Raw genomic sequence first — 21,171 nt, forward strand, 5'->3', positions numbered from 1 at the left:
TTGGAACCATTATCGTTATAATTAGCTCCCACTGACTACTCATCTGAATCGGATTTGAAATAAATATACTCGCCATCATTCCTATTATAATAAAAAAACACAACCCACGAGCCACAGAAGCATCAACTAAATATTTCCTAACTCAATCAACAGCCTCAATACTACTAATAATAGCCATTTATCATCAACTTAATATTCTCAGGCCAATGAACCGTAATAAAACTATTTAACCCAACAGCCTCCATACTCATAACAATAGCCCTCGCCATAAACTAGGAATAGCCCCATTCCACTTCTGAGTCCCAGAAGTAACACAAGGCATCCCTCTATCTTCAGGCCTAATCTTACTTACATGACAAAAACTAGCACCCATATCGGTACTTTACCAAGTATCCCAATCCATCAACCTAAATATAATCTTAACCCTATCAATTCTATCCATTATAATCGGAGGCTGAGGAGGATTAAACCAAACCCAACTACGAAAAATTATAGCTTACTCATCAATTGCCCACATAGGCTGAATAACAGCAATTTTACCATACAATCCCACCATAACATTACTAAACCTAATCATTTACATCATCATAACTTCCACCATATTTACACTATTTATAGCCAACTCAACCACAACCACTCTATCACTATCACACACATGAAACAAAACACCCATCATAACTATTCTAATTCTCATTACCCTCCTATCAATAGGAGGACTCCCCCCACTATCAGGATTTATGCCAAAATGAATAATTATTCAAGAAATGACAAAAACAATAGCATTATCCTACCTACCTTCATAGCAATTACAGCACTACTAAACCTATATTTCTACATACGACTGGCATATTCCACCACACTTACTATGTTCCCTTCCACAAACAACATAAAAATAAAATGACAATTCTCAACCATAAAACGAATAACCCTCCTACCAACAATAACCGTATTGTCCACTATACTACTACCACTTACACCAATTCTCTCAATCCTAGAATAGGATTTAGGTTAAATAGACCAAGAGCCTTCAAAGCCCTAAGCAAGTATAATTTACTTAATTCCTGATAAGGACTGCAAGATCATATCTTACATCAATTGAATGCAAATCAACTACTTTAATTAAGCTAAATCCTCACTAGATTGGTGGGTCCCACCCCCACGAAACTTTAGTTAACAGCTAAATACCCTAAATAACTGGCTTCAATCTACTTCTCCCGCCGCAAGAAAAAAAAAGGCGGGAGAAGCCCCGGCAGAGTTTGAAGCTGCTCCTTTGAATTGCAATTCAATATGTTAATTCACTACAGGACCTGGTAAAAAGAGGAATCAAACCTCTATTCTTAGATTTACAGTCTATTGCTTTACTCAGCCATTTTACCCATGTTCATAAACCGCTGATTATTTTCAACTAATCATAAAGATATCGGTACCCTTTATCTTCTATTTGGTGCCTGAGCCGGCATAGTAGGAACCGCTCTGAGCTTACTAATTCGTGCTGAGTTAGGCCAACCCGGAACTCTACTTGGAGATGACCAAATCTACAACGTAATTGTAACTGCACACGCATTCGTAATAATCTTCTTTATAGTAATGCCTATTATAATTGGAGGGTTTGGCAACTGGCTAGTTCCTCTAATGATTGGAGCCCCTGATATAGCATTCCCACGGATAAATAATATAAGTTTCTGGCTCCTCCCCCCTTCTTTCCTATTACTCCTAGCATCCTCTATAGTCGAAGCCGGAGCAGGGACGGGTTGAACCGTATATCCCCCTCTAGCAGGTAATCTAGCCCACGCAGGAGCCTCAGTAGACCTGACCATTTTCTCCCTACACCTAGCAGGTGTTTCCTCAATTTTAGGAGCCATTAATTTTATAACAACTATTATTAACATAAAACCTCCCGCAATATCACAATACCAGACCCCCCTGTTCGTGTGATCTGTACTGATCACTGCCGTACTACTCCTCCTCTCACTTCCTGTATTAGCAGCTGGCATCACAATATTACTAACAGACCGAAACCTGAATACAACTTTCTTTGACCCAGCAGGAGGAGGAGACCCTATCTTATATCAACACTTATTCTGATTTTTTGGACACCCCGAAGTATATATTCTAATTTTACCTGGCTTTGGAAATAATCTCCCACATCGTAACCTACTATTCAGGAAAAAAAAGAGCCATTTGGATATATAGGAATAGTATGAGCCATAATATCAATTGGATTTCTAGGATTTATTGTATGAGCCCATCATATATTCACAGTCGGAATAGACGTCGATACACGAGCTTACTTTACATCCGCTACTATAATTATTGCTATCCCAACCGGAGTAAAAGTCTTTAGTTGGCTAGCAACACTTCACGGAGGAAATATCAAATATCCCCCGCTATAATATGAGCCCTAGGCTTCATTTTCCTTTTACAGTTGGAGGACTAACTGGAATTGTTTTAGCCAACTCCTCCCTTGACATCGTTCTCCACGACACATACTATGTGGTAGCACATTTCCACTACGTACTATCAATAGGAGCTGTATTCGCTATCATAGGAGGATTTGTACATTGATTTCCCTTATTCTCAGGCTACACCCTTAATGACACATGAGCCAAAATCCATTTCGCATTATATTTGTAGGTGTTACATGACCTTCTTCCCACAACATTTCTTAGGGCTATCTGGTATACCACGACGATACTCCGATTACCCAGACGCATATACAATATGAAACACTATTTCATCTATAGGCTCATTCATCTCACTAACGGCAGTAATATTAATGACTTTTATCATCTGAGAAGCATTTGCATCCAAACGGAAGTCTTAACCGTGGACCTAACCACAACAAATCTAGAATGACTAAAACGGATGCCCTCCACCATATCACACATTTGAAGAACCTACATACATTAACCTAAAATAAGAGAGGAAGGAATTGAACCCCCTATTATCGGTTTCAAGCCAACACCATAACCACTATGTCTCTCTCAATAAACGAGATGTTAGTAAAACATTACATAACCTTGTCAAGATTAAATTACAGGTGAAAGTCCCGTACATCTCATATGGCATATCCCGTACAGCTAGGCTTTCAAGACGCAACATCACCCATCATAGAAAACTGCTACACTTTCACGATCACACTCTGATAATTGTTTTCCTAATTAGCTCACTAGTACTCTATATTATCTTACTGATACTAACAACAAAACTAACCCATACCAGCACCATAGACGCACAAGAAGTAGAACAATCTGAACCATTCTACCAGCCATTATTCTGATTAAATTGCTCTCCCATCCCTACGAATCTATACATAATAGACGAAATCAACAACCCATCTCTCACAGTAAAGACCATAGGACATCAATGATACTGAAGTTATGAGTACACAGACTATGAAGACTTAAGCTTCGACTCCTATATAATTCCAACATCAGAATTGAAACCTGGAGAACTACGATTACTAGAAGTAGATAACCGAGCTGTATTACCTATAGAAATAACATTCGAATACTAATCTCCTCCGAAGACGTTTTACCACTCATGAGCAGTTCCCTCTCTAGGACTAAAAACAGACGCAATTCCAGGCCGTTTAAATCAAACAACCCTCATATCAACTCGTCCAGGCCTATTTTACGGCAATGCTCAGAAATCTGCGGATCAAATCATAGTTTCATACCAATCGTTCTCGAACTAGTCCCATTAGAATATTTTGAAAAGTGATCTGCATCAATGTTATAAGTCATCAAGAAGCTATGCCAGCATTAACCTTTTAAGTTAAAAGACCGAGAGCACAACACTCTCCTGATGACATGCCACAACTAGACACATCAACGTGACTCACGACAATTCTATCAATATTTTTAGTCCTCTTTATTGTTCTCCAATTAAAAATCTCAAAACACGATTTCTACTATAACCCAAAATTAATAACAACTAAAACGCCAAAACAAGACGCCCCTTGAGAAACAAAATGAACGAAAATCTATTTACCTCTTTCATTACCCCTGTAATTCTAGGCCTCCCCCTTGTTACTCTCGTCATTATATTCCCTAGCTTACTATTTCCTATTATATTCCCTAGCTTACTATTTCCTACATCAAACCGACTAATTATTAACCGCCTTATCTCCCTCCAACAATGAGCACTTCAACTCATGTCAAAACAAATAATAAGCACTCACAACACCAAAGGACAAACATGAACATTGATATTAATGTCCCTAATTCTATTTATTGGGTCTACAAATTTATTAGGCTTATTACCCCATTCATTTACACCAACCACACAACTATCAATAAATTTAGGCATGGCTATTCCCCTATGAGCAGGGGCCGTAGTTACAGGCTTCCGCAACAAAACCAAAGCATCACTCGCCCACTTCCTACCACAAGGAACACCTACCCCACTAATCCCAATACTGGTAATTATCGAAACCATCAGCCTCTTCATCCAACCAGTAGCCCTTGCCGTACGTACGATTAACAGCCAACATCACAGCAGGGCACTTATTAATTCACTTAATCGGAGGAGCTACCCTTGCATTATTAAATATCAATACCACAACAGCACTTATTACATTTACTATTTTAGCTCTACTAACAATCCTCGAATTCGCAGTAGCTATAGTTCAAGCCTACGTATTCACCCTCCTAGTTAGCTTATATCTGCACGACAATACATAATGACACACCAAACCCACGCCTATCACATAGTAAACCCAAGTCCCTGACCCCTCACAGGAGCACTATCTGCCCTCCTAATAACATCTGGCCTCATCATGTGATTTCACTTCAATTCAACAGCTCTACTGACCCTAGGCCTAACAACAAACATACTTACAATATACCAATGATGACGAGATGTAATCCGAGAAAGTACCTTTCAAGGCCACCATACTCCTGCTGTCCAAAAAAGCCTTCGCTACGGAATAATCCTCTTCATCGTCTCCGAAGTCCTATTCTTCACTGGCTTCTTCTGAGCCTTCTATCACTCAAGCCTTGCTCCTACACCCGAATTAGGCAGCTGCTGACCCCCAACAGGCATTCACCCACTTAACCCCTTAGAAGTCCCACTACTCAACACCTCTGTCCTTCTAGCCTCAGGAGTCTCCATTACCTGAGCCCACCACAGCCTCATAGAAGGGAACCGTAACCACATGCTACAAGCCTTATTCATCACCATTACGTTAGGCGTATACTTTACACTTCTACAAGCATCAGAATACTATGAAGCTCCCTTTACAATCTCAGACGGAGTTTACGGCTCAACTTTCTTCGTAGCTACAGGATTCCACGGCCTCCATGTCATTATTGGATCTACTTTCTTAATTGTCTGCTTCCTCCGCCAACTAAAATTTCACTTTACCTCCAATCACCATTTCGGCTTCGAAGCCGCTGCCTGATATTGACACTTCGTAGACGTAGTATGACTTTTCCTCTATGTTTCCATCTACTGATGAGGCTCATGTTCTTTTAGTATTAATTAGTACAACTGACTTCCAATCAGTTAGCTTCGGCCTAACCCGAAAAAGAACAATAAACCTTATAATTACCCTCCTAACTAACTTTACACTAGCTACATTGCTCGTGACCATCGCATTCTGACTCCCCCAACTAAACGTATACTCAGAAAAAACAAGCCCATACGAATGTGGATTCGACCCCATAGGATCTGCTCGCCTTCCTTTCTCCATAAAATTCTTTCTAGTAGCTATCACATTCCTCCTCTTCGATCTAGAAATTGCACTACTTCTACCACTACCATGGGCCTCACAAACAACTAACCTTAACACAATGCTTACTATATCCCTTCTCCTAATTTTCCTACTAGCCACAAGCCTAGCCTATGAATGAACCCAAAAAGGATTAGAATGGACCGAATATGGTACTTAGTTTAAACCAAAATAAATGATTTCGACTCATTAGATTATGATCAAACTCATAAGTACCAAATGTCCCTCGTATACATAAATATTATAATAGCATTCATAGTATCTCTCACGGGATTACTAATGTATCGATCTCACCTAATATCCTCCCTCCTATGCCTGGAAGGAATAATATTGTCCTTATTCGTTATAGCTACCCTAATAATCCTAAACTCACACTTCACTTTAGCCAGTATAATACCCATTATTCTACTAGTTTTCGCAGCCTGCGAAGCAGCACTAGGCCTATCCTTGCTAGTAATGGTATCAAACACATACGGCACCGACTACGTACAAAACCTTAATCTGCTACAATGCTAAAATACATTATTTCCACAATAATACTTATACCCCTAACCTGGCTATCAAAAAATAACATAATCTGAATTAACTCCACACTCCACAGCTTACTAATTAGCCTTACAAGCCTACTCCTTATAAACCAATTTGGCGATAACAGCCTCAACTTCTCATTAACTTTCTTCTCCGACTCCTTATCTACACCACTACTTATTCTAACCATATGACTCCTCCCCTTAATACTTATAGCTAGCCAGCATCACCTATCAAAAGAAAACCCAGCCCGAAAAAAATTCTTCATCTCAATACTAATCCTATTACAACTATTTCTAATTATGACATTCTCTGCTACAGAACTAATTCTCTTTTATATTATATTTGAAGCAACACTAGTTCCCACACTCATTATTATTACCCGATGAGGGAACCAAACAGAACGCCTAAATGCCGGTCTCTACTTCTTGTTTTATACACTAGCAGGATCCCTACCCTTACTAGTTGCACTAATCTATATTCAAAACACAATAGGATCCCTAAACTTCCTAATTCTACAATACTGAGTACAACCAATACCCAGCTCCTGATCCAACACCTTCATGTGACTAGCATGCATAATAGCCTTTATAGTAAAAATACCACTATACGGACTTCATCTCTGACTACCCAAAGCCCACGTAGAAGCCCCAATTGCAGGCTCCATAGTTCTTGCAGCAATCCTACTAAAACTAGGAGGATACGGCATGTTACGAATTACGCTTCTCCTAGATCCAATCACCGACTTTATAGCATACCCATTCATCATGCTATCACTATGAGGCATAATCATAACCAGCTCAATTTGCCTTCGTCAAACGGACCTGAAATCACTCATCGCGTACTCCTCTATTAGCCACATGGCACTTGTCATCGTTGCAATCCTAATCCAAACACCCTGAAGCTACATAGGAGCCACCGCCCTGATAATTGCCCACGGCCTTACATCCTCTATACTTTTCTGCCTAGCAAATTCTAACTACGAACGAATTCACAGCCGTACAATAATCTTAGCCCGCGGCCTACAAACACTTCTTCCACTAATAGCCACCTGATGACTCCTAGCAAGTCTAACCAACCTGGCTCTACCCCCAACAATCAACCTAATCGGAGAACTATTTGTAGTAATATCGACTTTTTCATGATCTAATATCACAATTATTCTAATAGGACTTAACATAGTAATCACTACTCTCTACACCCTCTATATACTAATCACAACACAACGGGGCAAATACACTCATCATATCAATAACATTTCACCTTCCTTCACACGAGAAAATGCACTCATATCACTACACATACTACCACTACTGCTTCTATCCCTAAACCCAAAAATTATCCTAGGACCCCTATACTGTAAATATAGTTTAAAAAAACATTAGATTGTGAATCTAACAATAGAAGCCTATCACCTTCTTATTTACCGAAAAAGTATGCAAGAACTGCTAATTCTATGCTCCCATGCCTGACAACATGGCTTTTTCAAACTTTTAAAGGATAGCAGTTATCCATTGGTCTTAGGAACCAAAAAATTGGTGCAACTCCAAATAAAAGTAATAAACCTGTTCCCATCCCTCACACTAACTACCCTAATCCTACTAACCGTACCCATCATGACAACTAGTCTTAGCACCCACAAATTCACCAATTACCCACTTTACGTAAAAACAACCATTTCATACGCCTTTATCACTAGTATAATTCCCACTATAATATTTATTCATACAGGACAAGAAATAATTATTTCAAACTGACACTGACTAACCATCCAAACCCTCAAACTATCTCTCAGCTTCAAAATAGATTACTTCTCGACAATATTTATCCCAGTATCACTATTCGTCACATGATCCATCATAGAATTCTCAATATGATACATACATTCCGACCCCAACATCAACCAATTTTTTAAGTACTTACTCTTATTTCTTATCACAATACTCATCCTCGTCACTGCAAATAACATCTTTCAACTATTCATTGGCTGAGAAGGAGTCGGAATTATATCATTTCTACTAATTGGATGGTGATACGGACGAGCAGACGCAAACACAGCAGCTCTACAAGCAATCCTATATAACCGCATTGGCGACATCGGATTTATCCTAGCAATAGCATGATTCCTAATTAACCTCAACACTTGAGACCTTCAACAAATCTTCTTACTAAAACCAGAGAACTCAAATCTACCTCTAATAGGACTAATTCTAGCCGCAACCGGAAAATCCGCACAATTTAGCCTGCACCCATGATTACCCTCCGCAATAGAGGGTCCGACACCTGTCTCAGCATTACTCCACTCAAGTACAATAGTAGTAGCAGGTATTTTCTTACTAATCCGCTTTTATCCATTAACAGAAAACAATAAACTCATCCAATCTACTATACTATGCCTAGGAGCCATTACCACACTATTTACAGCAATATGTGCCCTCACCCAAAATGACATTAAAAAAATCATCGCCTTCTCTACATCCAGCCAACTCGGCCTTATGATAGTAACAATTGGAATTAACCAGCCTCACCTAGCACTTCTTCACATCTGCACCCACGCTTTCTTCAAAGCCATATTATTTCTATGCTCCGGCTCCATCATCCACAATCTAAATAACGAACAAGATATTCGAAAAATAGGAGGCCTATTTAAAGCCATACCATTCACCGCAACAGCCCTTATTATTGGCAGCCTTGCACTAACAGGAATACCTTTCCTCACCGGATTCTACTCCAAAGATCTAATTATTGAATCCGCCAACACGTCATATACCAACGCCTGAGCCCTCTTAATAACACTAATCGCCATCTCCTTCACAGCTATCTACAGTACCCGTATTATTTTCTTCACACTCCTAGGACAACCCCGATTCCCAACCCTTATTTCTATTAATGAAAACAACCCATTCCTAATTAACTCAATTAAACGCTTACTAATCGGAAGTCTTTTCGCAGGATTCATCATTTCTAACAACATCCCCCCAACAACCATTCCCCAAACAACTATACCCTACTACCTAAAAATCACCGCCCTAACAATTACAATCCTAGGCTTTATTCTAGCACTAGAAATTAACAACATAACCCACTACTTAAAGTTCAATTACCCATCAAACATATTCAAATTTTCTAACCTACTAGGATATTATCCCACAGTCATACACCGCTTAACCCCCTATATAAATCTAACAATAAGCCAAAAATCAGCATCCTCCCTTCTAGACCTAACCTGACTAGAAACCATTATACCAAAAACCATCTCACTAACCCAAATAAAAACATCTATCATAATCACAAACCAAAAAGGCTTAATTAAATTATATTTCCTTTCCTTCCTAATTACGATTTTCACTAGCACAATTCTACTTAATTTCCACGAGTAATCTCTATAATCACCACTACACCAATTAATAAAGATCAACCAGTAACAATAACTAATCAAGTACCATAGCTGTACAAAGCAGCAATCCCCATGGCCTCCTCACTAAAAAACCCAGAATCCCCTGTATCATAAATTACCCAATCCCCCATACCATTAAACTTAAACACAATCTCCACCTCCTTATCCTTCAACACATAGTAAATTATAAAAAACTCCATCAACAAACCAGTAATAAACGTTCCTAAAACAACCTTATTAGAAACCCAAACCTCAGGATACTGCTCAGTAGCCATAGCTGTCGTATAACCAAAAACCACCATTATACCCCCTAAATAAACTAAAAAAACCATTAAACCTAAAAAAGAACCACCATAATTTAACACAATACCACACCCAACCCCACCACTCACAATCAATCCCAACCCCCCATAAATAGGCGAAGGTTTTGAAGAAAACCCTACAAAGCCCATCACAAAAATTACACTTAAAATAAATACAATGTACATAATCATTATTCCTGCATGGAATCTAACCATGACTAATGATATGAAAAACCATCGTTGTTATTCAACTACAAGAACACTAATGATCAACATCCGAAAAACTCACCCACTAATAAAAATCGTAAACAACGCACTCATTGACCTCCCAACTCCATCAAACATCTCATCATGATGAAACTTTGGATCCCTCCTAGGCACTTGCTTAGCTCTACAAATCTTAACAGGCCTATTCCTAGCAATACACTACACATCCGATACAACAATAGCATTCTCCTCTGTAACCCACATTTGTCGAGACGTAAACTATGGCTGAATCATCCGATATATGCACGCAAACGGAGCATCAATATTTTTTATCTGCCTATTTATGCATGTAGGACGAGGCCTATATTACGGATCATATACCTTCTTAGAAACATGAAACATCGGAGTAATTCTCCTATTTACAACAATAGCCACAGCATTCATAGGCTATGTCCTACCATGAGGACAGATATCATTCTGAGGAGCAACAGTCATTACCAACCTCCTCTCGGCAATCCCATACATTGGCACCAACCTAGTTGAATGAATCTGAGGGGGATTTTCAGTAGACAAAGCCACCCTCACCCGATTCTTCGCTTTCCACTTCATCCTCCCATTTATCATTGTAGCTCTCACCATAATCCACTTAATTTTCCTCCACGAAACAGGATCCAACAACCCCACAGGAATTCCATCAGACACAGACAAAATTCCATTTCACCCTTATTACACCATCAAGGACATCCTAGGCATCATACTATTAATCCTCATCCTCATATCACTAGTACTATTCACTCCCGACCTACTCGGAGACCCGGATAATTATACTCCAGCAAACCCACTCAGTACACCCTCCCACATTAAGCCAGAATGGTATTTCCTATTTGCATACGCAATCCTACGATCAATCCCCAATAAACTGGGAGGAGTCCTAGCCTTAGTCCTTTCCATCTTGATCTTAACACTCGTACCCTTCCTCCACACATCCAAACAACGAAGCATAATGTTCCGACCAATCAGCCAATGCATATTCTGACTTTTAATAGCAGACCTATTAACACTTACATGAATCGGAGGACAACCGGTTGAACACCCCTACATCACCATCGGACAATTAGCATCCATCATATATTTCCTCATCATCCTGGCAATAATACCACTAGCCAGCACCATCGAAAACAATCTCCTGAAATGAAGACAAGTCTTTGTAGTAAAATTAATACGCTGGTCTTGTAAACCAGAAAAGGAGAACAATTAACCTCCCTAAGACTCAAGGAAGAAGCGATAGCCTCACCATCAACACCCAAAGCTGAAGTTCTACTTAAACTATTCCCTGAACCACTATTAATTGCGTCTATTGATATACCCCCAAAAACACTAAGAACCTCCCCAGTATTAAATCCGCTAAAATTTTTAAACATACGACACAAATCTCCCACTCTATAAGCTTGCACGTGTAACAACATGCTTAATAACTCACCTCAATAGACACATGTACGAGTACTACACACAGACACACCATGTCATTTGCCCAAACATACCCACTAACACTCATACAATGTAAACATGATATGCGTCTAGCACACCACATGATCCATCCTATATGTATGAATATATACACTGAAGTAATATAATAAAAACATACATAAATGCAGTATACTACATGACCTACTTTGTGTGCAGTATGTACATTATAATTAATGTAATAAAGACATACTATGTATATATTACATTACATGATCTACCCCATGCATATAAGCATGTACATCATAATTAATGTAATAAAGATATAATATGTATATAGTACATTAAATGATTTTCCCCTTGCATATAAGCAAGTACAATAAAAATTATCTATAGTACATAGGACATTTCCTGCTTAGATCGTACATAGCGCATAAAGTCAAATCTATCCTCGTCACCATGCGTATCCCGTCCACTAGATCACGAGCTTACCGACCATGCCGCGTGAAACCAGCAACCCGCTTGGCAGGGATTTCTCTTCTCGCTCCGGGCCCATTAATCGTGGGGGTAGCTATTTAATGAACTTTATCAGACATCTGGTTCTTTCTTCAGGGCCATCTCATCTAAAACCGCCCATTCTTTCCTCTTAAATAAGACATCTCGATGGACTAATTACTAATCAGCCCATGCTCACACATAACTGTGCTGTCATACATTTGGTATTTTTTAATTTTCGGGGATGCTTGGACTCAGCTATGGCCGTCAAAGGCCCCGACCCGGAGCATAAATTGTAGCTGGACTTAACTGCATCTTGAGCATCCCCATAATGGTAGGCATGGGCATTTCAGTCAATGGTTACAGGACATACCTATTATATTTCCCCCCCCCCCCTCTTAAATATTAACCACCATTTTTAACATACTTCCCCCTAAGTATCAATATAAATTTATCTCACCCCCAATACTCAAATTCACACTCCAAACAAGATAGACATATAGGTGCCTGGGTCTGCTTACATACTACATGGTTAATGTAGCTTAAATTTAAAGCAAGGCACTGAAAATGCCTAGATGAGTATACCAACTCCATAAACACATAGGTTTGGTCCTGGCCTTCCTGTTAACTTTCAATAGACTTACACATGCAAGCATCCGCACCCCGGTGAGTAGCGCCCTCCGAATCAGCAGGACTAAGAGGAGCAGGTATCAAGCACACACCCTGTAGCTCATAACGCCTTGCTTAACCACACCCCCACGGGAAACAGCAGTGACAAAATTTAAGCCATGAACGAAAGTTCGACTAAGCCATATTAACTAGGGTTGGTAAATCTCGTGCCAGCCACCGCGGTCATACGACTAACCCAAGCTAACAGGAACACGGCGTAAAACGTGTTAAAGTACTACACCAAATAGAGTTAAATCCTAATTAAGCTGTAAAAAGCCATAATTATAACAAAAATAAGTGACGAAAGTAACTCTACGACAACTGACACACTATAGCTAAGACCCAAACTGGGATTAGATACCCCACTATGCTTAGCCCTAAACATAAATAATTGCAAAAACAAGATTATTCGCCAGAGTACTACCGGCAACGGCCCAAAACTCAAAGGACTTGGCGGTGCTTTACACCCTTCTAGAGGAGCCTGTTCTATAATCGATAAACCCCGATAAACCTCACCAATCCTTGCTAATACAGTCTGTATACCGCCATCTTCAGCAAACCCTGAAAAGGAACAAAAGTAAGCTCAATCATAACACATAAAAACGTTAGGTCAAGGTGTAACCTATGGAATGGGAAGAAATGGGCTACATTTTCTATCCAAGAAAACTTAATACGAAAGCCATTATGAAACTAACAGCCAAAGGAGGATTTAGTAGTAAACTAAGAATAGAGTGCTTAGTTGAACCAGGCCATGAAGCACGCACACACCGCCCGTCACCCTCCTCAAGTAAATATATGCACCCAAACCTATTTACATGCACCAATTACACGAGAGGAGGTAAGTCGTAACAAGGTAAGCATACTGGAAAGTGTGCTTGGACAAACCAAGACATAGCTTAATTAAAGCATCTAGTTTACACCTAGAAGATTTCGTGTACTGTGAATGTTTTGAACTATGCCTAGCCCAAACCCCCACTCTTCAATCCAATAACCAAAACATACTAAAACAAAACATTTACCCCTATTAAAGTATAGGAGATAGAAATTCTAAACATGGCGCTATAGAGAAAGTACCGTAAGGGAACGATGAAAGAAAATAATCAAAGTACAAAAAAGCAAAGATTAACCCTTGTACCTTTTGCATAATGAATTAACGAGCAAAAAACTTAACAAAACGAATTTCAGCTAAGTAACCCGAAACCAGACGAGCTACCTATAGACAGTTTATTAGAACCAACTCATCTATGTGGCAAAATAGTGAGAAGATCTATAAGTAGAGGTGACATGCCTAACGAGCCTGGTGATAGCTGGTTGTCCAGAAAATGAATCTTAGTTCAGCTTTAAAGATACCAAAAAATATAAACAAATCTCACTGTATCTTTAAAAGTTAGTCTAAAAAGGTACAGCCTTTTAGAAATGGGTACAACCTTCACTAGAGAGTAAGATCTTACAACACCATAGTAGGCCTAAAAGCAGCCATCTATTAAGAAAGCGTTAAAGCTCAACAATAAAAACAATACTAATCCCAACAACAATATAACCAACTCCTAGACCTAGTACTGGACTATTCTATTACTAAATAGAAGCAATAATGTTAATATGAGTAACAAGAAATATTTTCTCCTTGCACAAGTTTAAGTCAGTATCTGATAATACTCTGACTGTTAACAGTAAATAAAAATAACCCAACAATAAATAATTTATTAATTATACTGTTAATCCAACACAGGAGTGCACCCAGGAAAGATTAAAAGAAGTAAAAGGAACTCGGCAAACACAAATCCCGCCTGTTTACCAAAAACATCACCTCCAGCATCCCCAGTATTGGAGGCACTGCCTGCCCAGTGACTAGACGTTAAACGGCCGCGGTATCCTGACCGTGCAAAGGTAGCATAATCATTTGTTCTCTAAATAAGGACTTGTATGAACGGCCACACGAGGGTTTTACTGTCTCTTACTTCCAATCAGTGAAATTGACCTTCCCGTGAAGAGGCGGGAATAAACCAACAAGACGAGAAGACCCTATGGAGCTTTAACTAACTAGTCCAAAGAAAATAAACTTAACCATTAAGGGATAACAACACTCTTTATGGACTAGCAGTTTTGGTTGGGGTGACCTCGGAGAACAAAAAATCCTCCGAACGATTTTAAAGACTAGACCCACAAGTCAAATCAAACTATCGTTTATTGATCCAAAGACTTGATCAACGGAACAAGTTACCCTAGGGATAACAGCGCAATCCTATTCAAGAGTCCATATCGACAATAGGGTTTACGACCTCGATGTTGGATCAGGACACCCCGATGGTGCAACCGCTATCAAAGGTTCGTTTGTTCAACGATTTAAAGTCCTACGTGATCTGAGTTCAGACCGGAGTAATCCAGGTCGGTTTCTATCTGTTATGTATTTCTCCCAGTACGAAAGGACAAGAGAAATAAGGCCAACTTCAACAAAGCGCCTTAAATCAATCAATGACTTTATCTCAATTGACCTCACAAACAATACCTGCCCTAGAAAAGGGCCCAGTTAAGGTGGCAGAGCCCGGTAATTGCGTAAAACTTAAACCTTTATACTCAGAGATTCAAATCCTCTCCTTAACAAAATGTTTATACTCAACATCTTAACACTTATTATCCCCATTCTTCTAGCCGTAGCTTTTCTTACACTAGTTGAACGAAAAATCCTAGGCTACATACAACTCCGAAAAGGCCCAAATATTGTAGGACCATATGGCTTACTCCAACCCATCGCCGATGCAATCAAACTTTTCATTAAAGAACCCCTACGACCTGCCACATGCCTCAATCTCAATATTTATTCTAGCCCCCATCCTAGCCCTAACCCTAGCCTTAACTATATGAATCCCCCTACCCATACCCTATCCCCTCATCAATATAAACTTAGGAATCCTTTTCATATTAGCTATATCAAGCTTAGCCGTATACTCGATCCTCTGATCAGGCTGAGCCTCCAACTCAAAATACGCTCTTATTGGAGCCCTACGAGCAGTAGCACAAACAATTTCATATGAAGTTACACTAGCAATTATCTTACTATCAATCTTACTAATAAATGGATCCTTCACTCTCTCTACATTAATCATTACACAAGAACAAGTATGACTAATCTTCCCAGCATGACCCTTAGCAATAATATGATTCATTTCAACACTAGCAGAAACAAACCGAGCACCATTTGATCTTACTGAAGGAGAATCTGAACTAGTATCGGGCTTTAATGTAGAATACGCCGCAGGACCATTCGCCCTATTCTTTATAGCAGAATATGCAAACATTATTATAATAAATATCTTCACAACAACCCTCTTCCTAGGAGCATCCCATAACCCATACATACCAGAACTCTACGCAATTAACTTTATCATCAAATCACTACTACTCACAATGACCTTCCTATGAATCCGAGCATCCTACCCCCGATTCCGCTATGATCAACTGATGCACTTATTATGAAAAAATTTTCTACCCCTAACGCTAGCCCTATGCATATGACATGTATCTCTACCTATTCTCCTATCAAGTATCCCCCCACAAACATAAGAAATATGTCTGACAAAAGAGTTACTTTGATAGAGTAAATTATAGAGGTTTAAATCCTCTTATTTCTAGAACTATAGGAATTGAACCTACTCCTAAGAACTCAAAACTCTTCGTGCTCCCAATTACACCAAATTCTAATAGTAAGGTCAGCTAATTAAGCTATCGGGCCCATACCCCGAAAATGTTGGTTTGTATCCTTCCCGTACTAATAAACCCAATCACTCTCATTATTATCTTAATAACTATAATACTTGGAACCATTATCGTTATAATTAGCTCCCACTGACTACTCATCTGAATCGGATTTGAAATAAATATACTCGCCATCATTCCTATTATAATAAAAAAACACAACCCACGAGCCACAGAAGCATCAACTAAATATTTCCTAACTCAATCAACAGCCTCAATACTACTAATAATAGCCATTATCATCAACTTAATATTCTCAGGCCAATGAACCGTAATAAAACTATTTAACCCAACAGCCTCCATACTCATAACAATAGCCCTCGCCATAAAACTAGGAATAGCCCCATTCCACTTCTGAGTCCCAGAAGTAACACAAGGCATCCCTCTATCTTCAGGCCTAATCTTACTTACATGACAAAAACTAGCACCCATATCGGTACTTTACCAAGTATCCCAATCCATCAACCTAAATATAATCTTAACCCTATCAATTCTATCCATTATAATCGGAGGCTGAGGAGGATTAAACCAAACCCAACTACGAAAAATTATAGCTTACTCATCAATTGCCCACATAGGCTGAATAACAGCAATTTTACCATACAATCCCACCATAACATTACTAAACCTAATCATTTACATCATCATAACTTCCACCATATTTACACTATTTATAGCCAACTCAACCACAACCACTCTATCACTATCACACACATGAAACAAAACACCCATCATAACTATTCTAATTCTCATTACCCTCCTATCAATAGGAGGACTCCCCCCACTATCAGGATTTATGCCAAAATGAATAATTATTCAAGAAATGACAAAAAACAATAGCATTATCCTACCTACCTTCATAGCAATTACAGCACTACTAAACCTATATTTCTACATACGACTGGCATATTCCACCACACTTACTATGTTCCCTTCCACAAACAACATAAAAATAAAATGACAATTCTCAACCATAAAACGAATAACCCTCCTACCAACAATAACCGTATTGTCCACTATACTACTACCACTTACACCAATTCTCTCAATCCTAGAATAGGAATTTAGGTTAAATAGACCAAGAGCCTTCAAAGCCCTAAGCAAGTATAATTTACTTAATTCCTGATAAGGACTGCAAGATCATATCTTACATCAATTGAATGCAAATCAACTACTTTAATTAAGCTAAATCCTCACTAGATTGGTGGGTCCCACCCCCACGAAACTTTAGTTAACAGCTAAATACCCTAAATAACTGGCTTCAATCTACTTCTCCCGCCGCAAGAAAAAAAAGGCGGGAGAAGCCCCGGCAGAGTTTGAAGCTGCTCCTTTGAATTTGCAATTCAATATGTTAATTCACTACAGGACCTGGTAAAAAGAGGAATCAAACCTCTATTCTTAGATTTACAGTCTATTGCTTTACTCAGCCATTTTACCCATGTTCATAAACCGCTGATTATTTTCAACTAATCATAAAGATATCGGTACCCTTTATCTTCTATTTGGTGCCTGAGCCGGCATAGTAGGAACCGCTCTGAGCTTACTAATTCGTGCTGAGTTAGGCCAACCCGGAACTCTACTTGGAGATGACCAAATCTACAACGTAATTGTAACTGCACACGCATTCGTAATAATCTTCTTTATAGTAATGCCTATTATAATTGGAGGGTTTGGCAACTGGCTAGTTCCTCTAATGATTGGAGCCCCTGATATAGCATTCCCTCGGATAAATAATATAAGTTTTTGGCTCCTCCCCCCTTCTTTCCTATTACTCCTAGCATCCTCTATAGTCGAAGCCGGAGCAGGGACGGGTTGAACCGTATATCCCCCTCTAGCAGGTAATCTAGCCCACGCAGGAGCCTCAGTAGACCTGACCATTTTCTCCCTACACCTAGCAGGTGTTTCCTCAATTTTAGGAGCCATTAATTTTATTACAACTATTATTAACATAAAACCTCCCGCAATATCACAATACCAGACCCCCCTGTTCGTGTGATCTGTACTGATCACTGCCGTACTACTCCTCCTCTCACTTCCTGTATTAGCAGCTGGCATCACAATATTACTAACAGACCGAAACCTGAATACAACTTTCTTTGACCCAGCAGGAGGAGGAGACCCTATCTTATATCAACACTTATTCTGATTTTTTGGACACCCCGAAGTATATATTCTAATTTTACCTGGCTTTGGAATAATCTCCCACATCGTAACCTACTATTCAGGAAAAAAAGAGCCATTTGGATATATAGGAATAGTATGAGCCATAATATCAATTGGATTTCTAGGATTTATTGTATGAGCCCATCATATATTCACAGTCGGAATAGACGTCGATACACGAGCTTACTTTACATCCGCTACTATAATTATTGCTATCCCAACCGGAGTAAAAGTCTTTAGTTGGCTAGCAACACTTCACGGAGGAAATATCAAATGATCCCCCGCTATAATATGAGCCCTAGGCTTCATTTTCCTTTTTACAGTTGGAGGACTAACTGGAATTGTTTTAGCCAACTCCTCCCTTGACATCGTTCTCCACGACACATACTATGTGGTAGCACATTTCCACTACGTACTATCAATAGGAGCTGTATTCGCTATCATAGGAGGATTTGTACATTGATTTCCCTTATTCTCAGGCTACACCCTTAATGACACATGAGCCAAAATCCATTTCGCAATTATATTTGTAGGTGTTAACATGACCTTCTTCCCACAACATTTCTTAGGGCTATCTGGTATACCACGACGATACTCCGATTACCCAGACGCATATACAATATGAAACACTATTTCATCTATAGGCTCATTCATCTCACTAACGGCAGTAATATTAATGACTTTTATCATCTGAGAAGCATTTGCATCCAAACGGGAAGTCTTAACCGTGGACCTAACCACAACAAATCTAGAATGACTAAACGGATGCCCTCCACCATATCACACATTTGAAGAACCTACATACATTAACCTAAAATAAGAGAGGAAGGAATTGAACCCCCTATTATCGGTTTCAAGCCAACACCATAACCACTATGTCTCTCTCAATAAACGAGATGTTAGTAAAACATTACATAACCTTGTCAAGATTAAATTACAGGTGAAAGTCCCGTACATCTCATATGGCATATCCAGGCTTTCAAGACGCAACATCACCCATCATAGAAGAACTGCTACACTTTCACGATCACACTCTGATAATTGTTTTCCTAATTAGCTCACTTGTACTCTATATTATCTTACTGATACTAACAACAAAACTAACCCATACCAGCACCATAGACGCACAAGAAGTAGAAACAATCTGAACCATTCTACCAGCCATTATTCTGATTATAATTGCTCTCCCATCCCTACGAATTCTATACATAATAGACGAAATCAACAACCATCTCTCACAGTAAAGACCATAGGACATCAATGATACTGAAGTTATGAGTACACAGACTATGAAGACTTAAGCTTCGACTCCTATATAATTCAACATCAGAATTGAAACCTGGAGAACTACGATTACTAGAAGTAGATAACCGAGCTGTATTACCTATAGAAATAACAATTCGAATACTTATCTCCTCGAAGACGTTTTACACTCATGAGCAGTTCCCTCTCTAGACTAAAAACAGACGCAATTCCAGGCCGTTTAAATCAAACACCCCTCATATCAACTCGTCCAGGCCTATTTTAGCGGCCAATGCTCAGAAATCTGCGGATCAAATCATAGTTTCATACCAATCGTTCTCGAACTAGTCCCATTAGAATATTTTGAAAAGTGATCTGCATCAATGTTATAAGTCATCAAGAAGCTATGCCAGCATTAACCTTTAAGTTAAAGACCGAGAGCACAACACTCTCCTTGATGACATGCCACAACTAGACACATCAACGTGACTCACGACAATTCTATCAATATTTTTAGTCCTCTTTATTGTTCTCCAATTAAAATCTCAAAACACGATTTCTACTATAACCCAAAATTAATAACAACAAAAACGCCAAAACAAGACGCCCCTTGAGAAACAAAATGAACGAAAATCTATTTACCTCTTTCATTACCCCTGTAATTCTAGGCCTCCCCCTTGTTACTCTCGTCATTATATTCCCTAGCTTACTATTTCCTACATCAAACCGATAATTAATAACCGCCTTATCTCCCTCCAACAATGAGCACTTCAACTCATGTCAAAACAAATAATAAGCACTCACAACACCAAAGGACAAACATGAACATTGATATTAATGTCCCTAATTCTATTTATTGGGTCTACAAATTTATTAGGCTTATTACTACACCAACCACACAACTATCAATAAATTTAGGCATGGCTATTCCCCTATGAGCAGGGCCGTAGTTACAGGCTTCCGCAACAAAACCAAAGCATCACTCGCCCACTTCCTACCACAAGGAACACCTACCCCACTAATCCCAATACTGGTAATTATCGAAACCATCAGCCTCTTCATCCAACCAGTAGCCCTTGCCGTACGATTAACAGCCAACATCACAGCAGGGCACTTATTAATTCACTTAATCGGAGGAGCTACCCTTGCATTATTAAATATCAATACCACAACAGCACTTATACATTTACTATTTTAGCTCTACTAACAATCCTCGA

General features: G+C 39.1%; 1 long non-coding RNA gene across 1 annotated transcript; it reads left to right on the forward strand.

Annotated features, from left to right (window-relative positions):
• The first annotated feature begins 1,391 nt into the window (after positions 1 to 1,391).
• LOC128071461 (uncharacterized) lies at positions 1,392 to 19,605 on the forward strand. The gene is made up of 2 exons (XR_008201876.1): positions 1,392 to 2,634; positions 19,246 to 19,605. It is a non-coding gene; the product is annotated as an uncharacterized LOC128071461 (long non-coding RNA).
• The last annotated feature ends 1,566 nt before the right edge of the window (positions 19,606 to 21,171 follow it).

The sequence above is a fragment of the Budorcas taxicolor genome, unplaced genomic scaffold (assembly GCF_023091745.1).
Source record: "Budorcas taxicolor isolate Tak-1 unplaced genomic scaffold, Takin1.1 scaffold754, whole genome shotgun sequence".
NCBI lineage: Eukaryota > Metazoa > Chordata > Mammalia > Artiodactyla > Bovidae > Budorcas > Budorcas taxicolor.